Raw genomic sequence first — 13582 nt, 5'->3', positions numbered from 1 at the left:
AGCAGCATCTCGCAAACGTCAACTCGTTCCTAGGCAGGCTACGCTTTGTATCACCGCTTTCCAGAATACGCACACAGCTGAAAACCTCTTACGGCAACTGAGGAAGATCATCGCAGAATGGCTTACCCCAATTGGACTCTCCTGGGGATTTGTGGCATCGGACAACGCCAGCAATATTGTGCGTGCATTACATCTGGGCAAATTCCAGCACGTCCCATGTTTTGCACATACCTTGAATTTGGTGGTGCAGAATTATTTAAAAAACGACAGGGGCGTGCAAGAGATGCTGTCGGTGGTCAGACGAATTGCGGGCCACTTTCGGCGAACAGGCACCGCGTACAGAAGACTGGAGCACCACCAAAAAAACCTGAACCTGCCCTGCCATCATCTGAAGCAAGAGGTGGTAACGAGGTGGAATTCAACCCTCTATATGCTTCAGAGGATGGAGGAGCAGCAAAAGGCCATTCAAGCCTATACATCTGGCCACGATATAGGCAAAGGAGGTGGAATGCACCTGTCTCAAGCGCAGTGGAGAATGATTTCAACGTTGTGCAAGGTTCTGCTGCCCTTTGAACTTGCCACACGTGAAGTCAGTTCAGACACTGCCAGCCTGAGTCAGGTCATTCCCCTCATCAGGCTTTTGCAGAAGAAGCTGGAGGCATTGAAGGAGGAGCTAAAACAGGGTGATTCCGCTAGGCATGTGGGACTTGTGGATGGAGCCCTTCATTCGCTTAACCAGGATTCACGTGTGGTCAATCTGTTGAAATCAGAGCACTACATTTTGGCCACCGTGCTCGATCCTAGATTTAAAACCTACGTTGGATCTCTCTTTCCGGCAGACACAAGTCTGCAGGGGTTCAAAGAACTGCTGGTGAGAAAATTGTCAAGTCAAGCGGAACGCGACCTGTCAACATCTCCTCCTTCACATTCTCCCGCAACTGGGGGTGCGAGGAAAAGGCTACGAATTCCGAGCCCACCCGCTGGCGGTGATGCAGGGCAGTCTGGAGCGACTGCTGATGCTGACATCTGGTCCGGACTGAAGGACCTGCCAACGATTACTGACATGTCGTCTACTGTCACTGCATATGATTCTCTCACCATTGAAAGAATGATGGAGGATTATATGAGTGACCGCATCCAAGTAGGCACGTCAGACAGTCCGTACGTATACTGGCAGGGAAAAGAGGCAATTTGGAGGCCCTTGCACAAACTGGCTTTATTCTACCTAAGTTGCCCCCCCTCCAGTGTGTACTCCGAAAGAGTGTTTAGTGCCGCCGCTCACCTTGTCAGCAATCGGCGTACGAGGTTACTTCCAGAAAATGTGGAGAAGATGATGTTCATTAAAATGAATTATAATCAATTCCTCCATGGAGACATTCACCAGCAGCAATTGCCTCCAGAAAGTACACAGGGACCTGAGATGGTGGATTCCAGTGGGGACGAATTAATAATCTGTGAGGAGGGGGATGTACACAGTGAAAGGGGTGATGAATCGGACGATGATGATGAGGTGGACATCTTGCCTCTGTAGAGCCAGTTTGTGCGAGGAGAGATTGATTTCTTCTTTTTTGGTGGGGGCCCAAACCAACCAGTCATTTCAGTCACAGTCGTGTGGCAGACCCTGTCGCTGAAATGATGGGTTGGTTAAAGTGTGCATGTCCTGTTTATACAACATAAGGGTGGGTGCCAAAAGCAGACCTTGAGAAAGACCCGAGGCGGGTCGGAACGCGTGGGTACCTTGCCTTTTCTTCCCCCACATGCTGACACTGAGATTTATGGACTGAGCCGACACCTGAATATTACTGAGACCGGGAGATCCCCTTGCTGCAGCTGGGAGAGACCACCGAGGTTTACATGCACTTTAGAACTGACGCATGTCAGTTCATCAGGAATCGGTAATCAGCCATTTCTTCTGTTCCTCTCATGAGGGTGGATTTTTATGTGAATGTTTCTGTCTATTTATGACACATGCTGTGTCATTGACCAGTGTTTTCCATATTGGAATGATCTTTCATATGTTTTAGAATGATGTGTTAATTAAAGCTCGTGTTTTTATGGTATTACACTATTTTTGCCTTTTCCTCTCTTTCCGGTATCAATTTATACGAATACTCCTAAATAAGAGATACTATCGGAAAGTAAGAGGTGGATGACCCCGCTCTAAACGGGGCAGGCGCTGGTGAAGTAGTATCTTTTCCCTTTTTTGTTTCCACTATTTGTCTTTGGGGTTGGGAAAGCCCCCATTAAGGTACTGCACTGACTAGCTGCCTATGCGCACTGTTGGGTACTATTTCAAACTTCTTTTCCATATATATATATATATATATATATATGTATATATATATATATATATATACTAGGTGATTCATCGCGCCCTTCGGGCGCTCTTCACACCGTCGTTAGGTGCTATGCCCCGTTAACCTCTGCACGCCTTTGAACATACGCAGGGCGGTAGATAACAGAATCAGAAACGCAGGGCAGTATAGAGGGCATACAGAAATGGTGTCCGGTTGAGATAAGATAGAGAGGCGTAGGGGAGAGGGAGAAAAGGAATGTACAGAAACGCTGTGCGATTGGTAAAGGATAGGGAGAGTCAGGGTGGTAAAGAGAGGATAAAGAGAGGCAAGGGGTTAGACAGAAAATACCGTTGCAAGAGGCTACGACCCGTTATCCCCTGCACGGGCTTCAGCTGTGCTATAATTGTTTTTAGATGGAGTATTACCTGATTTTTTTTTTATGGCAGTGGGTAAATATTGTAAGGGGGGAGGGCGTGCGATTGTCAAAGGGGCGTAGGCCTTTGTGAGGGCGTGCAGAGTGGCCGCATGGCACAATTAATAACATAGTGTAGTATATACTGCTAGTGTCTGCATTATGAAGTACCAGATGAGTAACAGCAATGCACTGTAGATAAGATACCAAAGTGCTGTGGCCACAGGTAGCAGAGCCGCTTATACACACAATGGCCACAGGTAGCAGAGCCGCTTATACACACAATACCCACAGGTAGCAGAGCCGCTTATACACACAATGGCCACAGGTAGCAGAGCCACTTATACACACAATACCCACAGGTAGCAGAGCCGCTTATACACACAATACCCACAGGTAGCAGAGCCGCTTATACACACAATGGCCACAGGTAGCAGAGCCGCTTATACACACAATACCCACAGGTAGCAGAGCCGCTTATACACACATTACCCACAGGTAGCAGAACCGCTTATACACACAATACCCACAGGGGGCAGAGGCGCTTATACACACAGTGCCCACAGGTAGCAGAGCCGCTTATACACACAATACCCCCAGGTAGCAGAGGCGCTTATACACACAGTGCCCACAGGTAGCAGAGGCGCTTATACACACAATACCCACAGGTAGCAGAGCCGCTTATACACACAGTGCCCACAGGTAGCAGAGGGGCTTATACACACAATGGGCACAGGTAGCAGAGCCACATGTACACACATTACCCACAGGTAGCAGAACCGCTTATACACACAATACCCACTGGGGGCAGAGACGCTTATACACACAGTGCTGTTATGCACACCAGTGCCTGCAGGAAAGTACTAGTGTCAGAACTGTTATGCACTCCAGTGTCTGCAGGAATGTACTGGTGTTTGAACTGTTATGCAAAACAAATGGACTCACAGACAAACTGGGGAATATGACATAACGTACACAGAAGGTGATAGGGTAACAAAATACACACACAGTGAACAGAGAAGCCCAGAGGCTAAGGAACTGGGTATCTCCCTTGTATTAGAACTGCTCAGATGTAAAAAGCAAGATGTTGTGTTTTAATACGTAGAGAACCCGAAATGCTGTTGCTAAGGGCAACAGCAAAACCCTAAAGGGTTACCAACGGGTGTGGCAGTAAACTCCTTGGTCAGAGATGGAATGATAGACACAAGGAGAGCCTCCACAATCCTGATTCTCACTTGCAGTGCACAGGTTTAAGCTTACTGCCACTAAACTGACCCCTGACACCTAGCACAGTGAGACAGGATTAGACAGGCAAGTGTTAGAATACAGCCGCAAACTTGCTAAGTTCACAGAGTAATAACAGAACCCCAGCAAGCTAAACGACTGACTCCAGTCTTACTGCTAGGTCTGGATTGGCAGAGTGTAATACCAAATCCCCAGGCCTATTTGCAGTAAGCAACAAACAAATACAAAGCTACACAGTACTGGCTAACTTTCATGAACTGACTAACCAACAGAGATTCAGCAGCATCTGCTTACCCTGAAAAGAGGCCTTATAAAGCAGGTGCTGTCCACGCCCCACTCAGACCTCACAGACTGTGAGCACAAAAACCAGCACCGGATCCCCTGCCGTGCACAGAGCCTATAACCACTGCACAGCAAAAGACCCGAACCGGAGTATCAGCTGCGCTCAGGTTACTCCACTAGCACTTGTCTCCCGGTTGCCATGACGACGTGGCAGCACAGGGCAGGAGACCCTAACAGTACCCCCCCTCTGACGAGGGGTCAAAGAACCCCTACCACCGGGTTTATCGGGGAACTGCGAGAAGAAAGAGCATATCAGTCTGGGGGCATGAAGATCACAACTGCGCACCCACGACCGCTCCTCCGGGCCATACCCCTTCCAGTGCACCAAAAATGACAGCCGACCCCGAACCACCTTGGAGTCAAGAATCCTTTCAACAACAAACTCCCTCTGGCCACGTATCAGAAGAGGGGAAGGTCTTCCACTGGAAGAAGGATTACTAATCGCCCGTTTTAAAAGGGAACAATGAAATGTTTTATTGATACCCAAAGAACGGGGCAGATCTAACTGAAATGCCACCGGATTGATAACCCTGGTGATCTTATAAGGGCCGATGAACCGGGGCCCTAACTTATGAGATGGCTGTCTCAACTTCAAATTCTTGGTAGACAACCAGACGAAGTCTCCTAATTTGAAGCTGCAGGGTCTTTTCCGCTTATCAAAAACCCTTTTGGTCACTAATGACACAGACACAAGGGCTTTCTTCACTTTCCGCCAAATACCTCTAAGGACCGAAACCACAGAGGAACCACCAGGCGTGGAGTCCAGGGGGTCAAAAGAATTGGCCTTAGGATGATGCCCATACACACAAAGGAAGGGAGAGATCCCTGTAGCAGAGTGAGCCGCGTTGTTATAGGCAAACTCCGCCATGGACAGATGAGCAACCCAGTCAGTCTGACACTTGGAGACATAACACCTGAGGAACTGCTCCAAGGACTGGTTCACCCTTTCAGTCTGCCCATTAGACTGCGGATGGTAGCCTGACGACAAGCTGACAGAAATCTGGAGATCGGAACAAAATGCCCTCCAGAATTTGGCCACAAACTGGGATCCGCGGTCAGAGACCACATCAAGTGGCAACCCGTGGAGACGCACAACATGCAGCATAAATAATTCAGACAGGCGTCTGGCTGATGGCAGCCCAACCAGTGGAACGAAGTGCGCCATCTTCGAAAACCTGTCAACGACAACCCAGATGGCTGTCATCCCCGAGGATTTGGGCAAGTCCACCACAAAATCCATTGAAATGTGGGTCCATGGCTTAGATGGGATAGAGAGTGGATGTAATGGGCCAACAGGAACCCCTCTAGGAGTCTTATTTCGGGCACAGATGTCACATGCCCGAACCCACTGATCCACATCCTTAGCCACCGAGGGCCACCACACCGCCCTAGATAGCAACTCCCGAGTTCTGGCAATACCCGGGTGACCTGCCGACTTCTTGGCATGGAATTCCAGGAACACTCGCTGTCTTAACCTAGGAGGCACAAACAAAAGACCTACCGGAAGGTCTGGAGGAGCCTGCTCCTGTGCTCTAAGGACTAATGATAAGAGGTCCTGGGTAATGCCCACTTTAATACATGATGGGGAAACAATGGGCAACGGCTCCTCGGTGGTCTCCTGGATTGGAGCAAAACTCTGCGAGAGCGCATCAGCCTTGATGTTTTTTGACCCAGGGCGATATGTTATCAAAAAATTAAAGCGAGCAAAAAACAAAGCCCATAGTGCCTGCCTGGCATTGAGACGCTTCGCTGACTCTAAATATGCCAGATTCTTATGGTCAGTGAGAATTGAGACCACAAACTTAGCCCCCTCAAGCCAGTGTCTCCACTCCTCGAGTGCATCCTTAATAGCCAACAATTCCCGGTTACCCACGTCATAATTCATCTCGGCAGGCGAAAATTTACGGGAAAAGTAAGCACAGGGAATGAAGGCGATTATCAGACACTCCCATCTGAGAAAGCACTGCCCCAATACCCATCTCAGAGGCATCCACCTCCACCACAAAAGGACGCTCTGGATCTGGGTGTCGCAGCACCTTGGCCGAAACAAATGCCCTTTTGAGACGGGCAAAAGCCGCTTTAGCCTCACAAGACCAGTGAGCAACATCCGCCCCTTTCTTAGTGAGTGCCACCAAGGGCGCCACTATAGACGAAAATCCAGCGATAAATCGTCTATAAAAATTTGCAAAGCCCAGGAAACGCTGAAGCGCCTTCAAACTAGTGGGCTGCACCCAATCCAGGACTGCCTGTACCTTGGAACCCTCCATTTGGAAACCTTCTGGGGAGATAATATATCCTAGAAATGCGATTTGCTGAACTTCAAATTCGCACTTCTCCAGCTTCGCCCCAAGCCGGTGGTCTCTGAGTTTCTGGAGGACTAAGCGTACATGCTTCCGATGTTCCTCCAGGGAATGGGAGAAGATTAGGATGTCATCTAAGTATACAACTAAGAATCTATCCAAATATTCCCTGAGCACATCATTCATGAAATCCTGGAAGACTGCCGGGGCATTACAGAGCCCAAAAGGCATCACCAAATATTCATAATGCCCTGAGTGGGTATTAAAGGCAGTCTTCCATTCATCCCCCTCTCTTATTCGGATTAGATTGTACGCACCGCGTAGGTCAATCTTAGAAAAAATGGTGGCAGTACGAAGCTGGTCAAACAAGACCGAAATGAGAGGCAGTGGGTATGAGTTTTTAATCGTGATACGGTTCAATTCCCTGAAGTCGATGCAGGGTCGCAACGAACCGTCCTTTTTACCCACGAAGAAGAACCCCGACCCAACTGGAGACTGTGAAGGTCTGATAAATCCCTTAGCCAAGTTCTCCTGAATGTACTCTGCCATAGCCTGAGTCTCAGGACGTGACAGGGAGTACAACCTGCTCTTGGGAAGCTTAGCATTTGGCAACAAATCAATGGCACAGTCATAGGGGCGATGGGGAGGTAGTACCTCTGCAACTTTTTTGGAGAACACGTCCGCAAAATCTGCATAACACCCTGGCAATCCTGGCAAACTTAGCTGCGAGAGCCTGACTGGAAGGCTCAAGCAACTCCTGAAACAATCAGTACCCCAACTAAGAATCTCCCCAGAGACCCAGTCAAATTGAGGATTGTGGGCCCTTAACCAGGGTAACCCCAACACCAATGGGGCAAAAGTACAGACAGTCACATAAAAGGACAATTTTTCAGAGTGTGTGGCTCCAATAAACAAAGAAATCTGGCTAGTGCAAGAGGTAATTTTACCTTGGGATAATGGTTCCCCGTTTAACCCACAAATCTCAATTTCCGATGCCAAGGGTACTAAGGGAACAGAGTGTTTTAGGGCGAATTGGCGGTCCATAAAAACCCCGTCGGCCCCACTGTCCACAAAGGCCTCAGTCTTGACAGTTTGACCGAGGATCTTCAAGGTCACCGGAATGATAAAAGTCTTCTTGGGAAATTCTGACTTCTGGCCTGACAGGATATTTCCCATCACCCTCAGGCCCTGAAGTTTTCCGGCTTTTCTGGGCATGATACTACCACATGACCTTTATTCCCACAGTACAAACACAACCCCTGCTGTCTCCTCCGCGTCTTCTCACGCGAGGAGAGGCGGGTAGCCCCAATCTGCATAGGCTCCTCAGAAAATTCCTCAGAGTCTGAGGTTCCCTTGGGAAGGAAGGAAATCTCAGTCTCCCTTTCAAGCCTACGCTCTCTCAGCCGTCTATCCACCCGGATGGATAACTGCATGAGCTGATCCAAGCTATCAGGCAAGGGATATTGTACCAGTTGGTCCTTTATCTGGTTAGAAAGACCTCTTCGGTACTGGTGTCTCAGGGCTGGGTCATTCCACTGGGTATCATGGGCCAACCTCCGAAACTCCGTACAGTAAACCTCAACTGGCCTTCGCCCTTGCTTAAGGATCGAAATCTGAGCCTCGGCTGAGGCCGTCTTGTCAGGGTCATCATACAACATGCCCAGTGCCGTAAAAAAAGCATCAACACTTTTAAGCGACGGACAGTCAGGCTGCAACCCATATGCCCAGACCTGTGGGTCTCCTTGTAGCAAGGAAATCACTATGCCCACCCGCTGAATCTCCGACCCAAAAGACTGAGGCCTAAGCCGGAAGTATAGCTTGCAGCTCTCCTTGAAACAAAAGAACTGCGAGCGATCTCCAGAAAAACGATCCGGGAGATTTACTTTCGGCTCCTTAACCCCTGCAGGTGCTGCTGCTGCGGGAGCTCCGCCAGCAGCCTGGGAGGTGTGCATTTTAATGGACAAATCATTAAATTGTCGAGTCAGGACCTGCACCTGATCGACCACCTGTTGCAACGTATTTTGAGGGGTATGCTCCATATTCCCACAAAATTTCAACAGGAGTATTGGGCTGCTGAATATGTTATGCACACCAGTGCCTGCAGGAAAGTACTAGTGTCAGAACTGTTATGCACTCCAGTGTCTGCAGGAATGTACTGGTGTTTGAACTGTTATGCAAAACAAATGGACTCACAGACAAACTGGGGAATATGACATAACGTACACAGAAGGTGATAGGGTAACAAAATACACACACAGTGAACAGAGAAGCCCAGAGGCTAAGGAACTGGGTATCTCCCTTGTATTAGAACTGCTCAGATGTAAAAAGCAAGATGTTGTGTTTTAATACGTAGAGAACCCGAAATGCTGTTGCTAAGGGCAACAGCAAAACCCTAAAGGGTTACCAACGGGTGTGGCAGTAAACTCCTTGGTCAGAGATGGAATGATAGACACAAGGAGAGCCTCCACAATCCTGATTCTCACTTGCAGTGCACAGGTTTAAGCTTACTGCCACTAAACTGACCCCTGACACCTAGCACAGTGAGACAGGATTAGACAGGCAAGTGTTAGAATACAGCCGCAAACTTGCTAAGTTCACAGAGTAATAACAGAACCCCAGCAAGCTAAACGACTGACTCCAGTCTTACTGCTAGGTCTGGATTGGCAGAGTGTAATACCAAATCCCCAGGCCTATTTGCAGTAAGCAACAAACAAATACAAAGCTACACAGTACTGGCTAACTTTCATGAACTGACTAACCAACAGAGATTCAGCAGCATCTGCTTACCCTGAAAAGAGGCCTTATAAAGCAGGTGCTGTCCACGCCCCACTCAGACCTCACAGACTGTGAGCACAAAAACCAGCACCGGATCCCCTGCCGTGCACAGAGCCTATAACCACTGCACAGCAAAAGACCCGAACCGGAGTATCAGCTGCGCTCAGGTTACTCCACTAGCACTTGTCTCCCGGTTGCCATGACGACGTGGCAGCACAGGGCAGGAGACCCTAACAAGTGCCCACAGGTAGCAGAGGCGCTTATCCACACAGTGCCCACAGGTAGCAGAGCCGCTTATACACACAATACCCCCAGGTAGCAGAGGCGCTTATACACAGTGCCCACAGGTAGCAGAGGTGCTTATACACACAATGGGCACAGGTAGCAGAGCCATGTGTACACACAATACCCACAGGTAGCAAAGCCGCTTATACACACAGTGCCCACAGGTAGCAGAGCCGCTTATACACAATGGGCACAGGTAGCAGTGTTGCTTATACACATAATGGCCAAAGTATTAGTGTTAATGTCCATTGGTAGCAACTATACTCACAAAAGTTTGGGAGGTATGGAAAGGGGGTGGGTTCAGTGAGGTTCCTATCCGTGCGGCTGATCAGCCCGATTCAGGGAATAACTTGTAGCGGCTGTGGATGGTGTCCGAGGTGCTACGTGTGGTGGAGGGGTGGGTGTGGGAGGGGGTCCAGAGGTGTTGTGAGTGGCGGAGGGGTGGGTGCAGGGGCACGGATGGCGGAAAGGGTGCAGAGGTGCAGTGGGTGGGGGAGGGGTAGGTGTAGAGGGGGCGCGGATGGGGAGTGCCGTGGGTGGGGGAGGGGGGGTTCTGGGCATGGGGGCGTGGTGCCATGGGTGGGGGACAGGTGTGGGAGGGCAGTGGCGGGTGCAGTGGTGGTGCGGATGGGGGGTGGAAGGCGGCAGCGGGGGTTCCGAGGGTTGGGGGGGTGGCATGGGTGGGGGAGGGGGTGCAGGAGCAGGGTTGTTGCGGATGGGGGAGGGGTGGGTGCAGGAGGGGCAGATGTGGTGGTGGTGCGGGTGGAGTGGAGGATGCAGGGGTGTATCGGGGGGAGAGGTGGGTATGGGGGTGGAGTGGTGCCACGGGTGGGGGAGGGGGCGGTTTGCCGGTTTGGTGCATTTGGGGGGGTGGTGGGTTTGAGGGTGCCACGGTTGCAGGGGCGGGTGCAACAGGTAGGGGAGGGGTGGGGGTGCGGGAGCAGGGGTGCTGTGCGTAGGGGAGTGGCGGGGGTGCCATTGGTAGGGGGTTGGGAGCAGGGGTGATGTGGGTGTGGGAGGGCTGTGGGAGTGCCGTGGATGGGGGAGGGGGGGTGCTGGGGGTGGGGGCGTGGTGCCATGGGTGGGGGGACAGGTGCGGAGGGGGGGCAGGGGCTGGAGCAGTGGTGGTGCAGTTGGGCGGTGGGAGGCAGCTGCAGGGGTTCCGAGTGTTGGGGGGGGGTGTGCGGGTGGGGGGGGTGCAGGAGGCGCAGATGCGGTGGTGGTGCGGGTTGGGTGAAAGGTGCAGGGGTGTAGCGGGGGGGGGAGAGGTGGGTATGGGGGAGGGGCAGGGATGCAGCGGGTGGGGGAGGGGTGGGGGGTGCTGCAGGTGTGGGAGCTGCGGGTGGGGGCGGGAGTGCTGCGGGTGGGAGCAAATGTGGGGGATGCGTTGGGTGCCGCAGGGGGGGGGGGCAGCGGGTGTTGGTGCTGTGGGTGGGGGAGGGGCAGAGTGCCACGGGTGGTGGGTGGGTGCCGCGGGTGGGTGCTGCTGCTGGTGGGGGAGGGGGTGGAGTGCCACGGGTGGTGGGTGGATGCGGTTGGTGCGCGGGTGGGTGGTGCAGGTGTTGGTGCTGCGGGTGGGGGAGAGGGTGGGAGTGGCGCGGGTGGGGGGCAAATGCGGTTGGTTGCCGCGGGTGTTGGTGCTACGGGTGGGGGAGGGGGCGGGAGTTCCGCGGGTGGGTGCCGCGGGTGTTTGTGCTATGGGTGGGGGCGGGAGTGGTGCGGGTGGTGGATGGATACGGCGGGTGTTTGTGCTACGGATGGGGGAGGGGGCGAGAGTGCCGCGAGTGGATGCCACGGATGTTGCAGCTGCGGGAGGGGGAGAGGGCGGGAGTGCCGCGGGTGGGGGGCGGATGCGGCGGGTGTTTGTGCTACGGATGAGGGCAGGAGTGCCGCGGGTGGATGCCGCGGATGTTAGTACTGCGGGAGGGCCGCGGATGGGAGGGGGGGCGAGTGCGGCTGTGAGTGCTCAGCATGTCCCCCTGACTCAGCGGCAGCCGCAAGACTGTGAGGCGGGTAGTGTGAGTTCCGCTCACACTCAGCGGCTGCGATGTCACCAGGGGCAGGGAGTGTACGGGGAGAAGGGAGACAGGGAGACAGGACCCTGGGCGGAGATGGAGAGGGGACTGGGCGGAGAGAGGGAGGGGACTGTTCCTGCCCAGATATGTGCCTGTGACTCCGCCCAGCGTTACGGCCAGGCACAGAATCACAGAGTTGGGCTAATATATAGGAGATATATATAGTAATGATGAAAAAACGGCACTCAGGAAACTTCAAAGTAGCAAAAATACTTGGTATTTTTGCTACTTTGAAGTTTCCTGAGTGCCGTTTTTTCATCATTACCATATCCATTTCCGACTCTGGCATCGGGACCAGTTGATATACTTGTTGCAGTGCCGGACACCCTTGTTACTTATATATATATATATATATATATACCCTGAACATATTTTAGCAGCAGCCAATACTAAAGCAAAAACCCTGGAAAGAAACAAACTTCTGGAATATAAACCAAAGGAGAACAATAAAGATAACGTTAGATTCATCACCACTTACAGTAAACATGACAACCTGATTAAACAAGCACTTAAATCACACTGGAACATACTGCTAATGGACCCCATTCTCAAAGACTATTTACCAACTGAACCTCATGTGGTGTTTAAGAAATCCCAGAATTTAAAGGACCTCCTTGCACCAAGTATGCTAAGAAACCGTGATACTCCCAAGAGTACACTACCGAAGTGTGTGGGATGTTTCAAATGTGGCCATTGCAACATCTGCAAGTACGTGAACCCAAATAGAAAGACATTCAAGAACACAGGTGAAACTAAGGAGTACAAGATTAAGCACTTTATCAACTGCAACACATCTTCAGTTATCTACCTCCTGGAATGCCTTTGCAAGATGAAGTATATTGGCAAGACAAAGAGGCCACTGAAAATCCGTATACAGGAGCATGTAAGAAACATAAAAAACTGGGTCCAAACACATGCCGTATCCAGACACTTCCTACAATACCACGGCTCTAACCCAGAGGAACTCACGTTCAAGGGTCTAGAACTAGTGACACTTGGAGAAAGAGGGGGGGACCTCTCCAACCTTCTATCAAGGAGAGAAATGTTCTGGATACACAAAATTAAATCTCTTCATCTGGACGGACTGAATGAAGGCTACGAAATAGCTCCTTTTTTTTATAAACGTAAGCCTATATTCCCAATCCTCAATTCCTGACATCATCCACTTGCCTTTTCCTAGCTAGGTCCAGGTTGGAATGCGGAGCGGAGGCTCCCCAACCTCTGGACCCCCTCTCCCACCACCCAGATCTTAGATTACAGTCATACCACACTGGATATGCCCAAATTTGTCCGATCTTGGAAGCCAAGCAGTGTTGGCCCGGCCAGTACTGGGTAAGGAAACTTCCCAAGAAGACCGGGTGCTGTAATAACAACTGGATCAGGGGCGTGCTATTCTTATATCTTTTCATATCTCTCTATACATCTCTCTTTCTTTTATCTCTGCATTCAAATTAATTAAAATCTCTTCTCTATCTATGACGGTATATGCCTATATATTTATAAATATGACCCTGACTGCCACATCCACTCTCCATTTATTTACTAATTTTATTAATTTTATCAAATACATGTATAACTCCTATGTACTCCAATTGAAATCCCTTGATGTCTTTGAGAAATACCATTTTATATGGATGTCATTTTCATAGGAGAAATACTGTATTTATGTCTATCAGAGTAAGATGATGAACCACAGCATAACATACTTTACACCTAGTCTGTAGAATCTGTATATCTAATACGGACTATATATGACTCCTAAATCGTTTATATGCACTGATTCTTGCTCTCATCCTTTTTACATATGCGGCTTCCTGTATGGAGGCGATGCGAATGTGTCCGACCTATTTA

This window comes from Pseudophryne corroboree, chromosome 3 (genome assembly GCF_028390025.1).
Source record: "Pseudophryne corroboree isolate aPseCor3 chromosome 3, aPseCor3.hap2, whole genome shotgun sequence".
NCBI classification, from domain to species: domain Eukaryota; kingdom Metazoa; phylum Chordata; class Amphibia; order Anura; family Myobatrachidae; genus Pseudophryne; species Pseudophryne corroboree.
Note: the sequence above shows the minus strand (reverse complement) of the source record.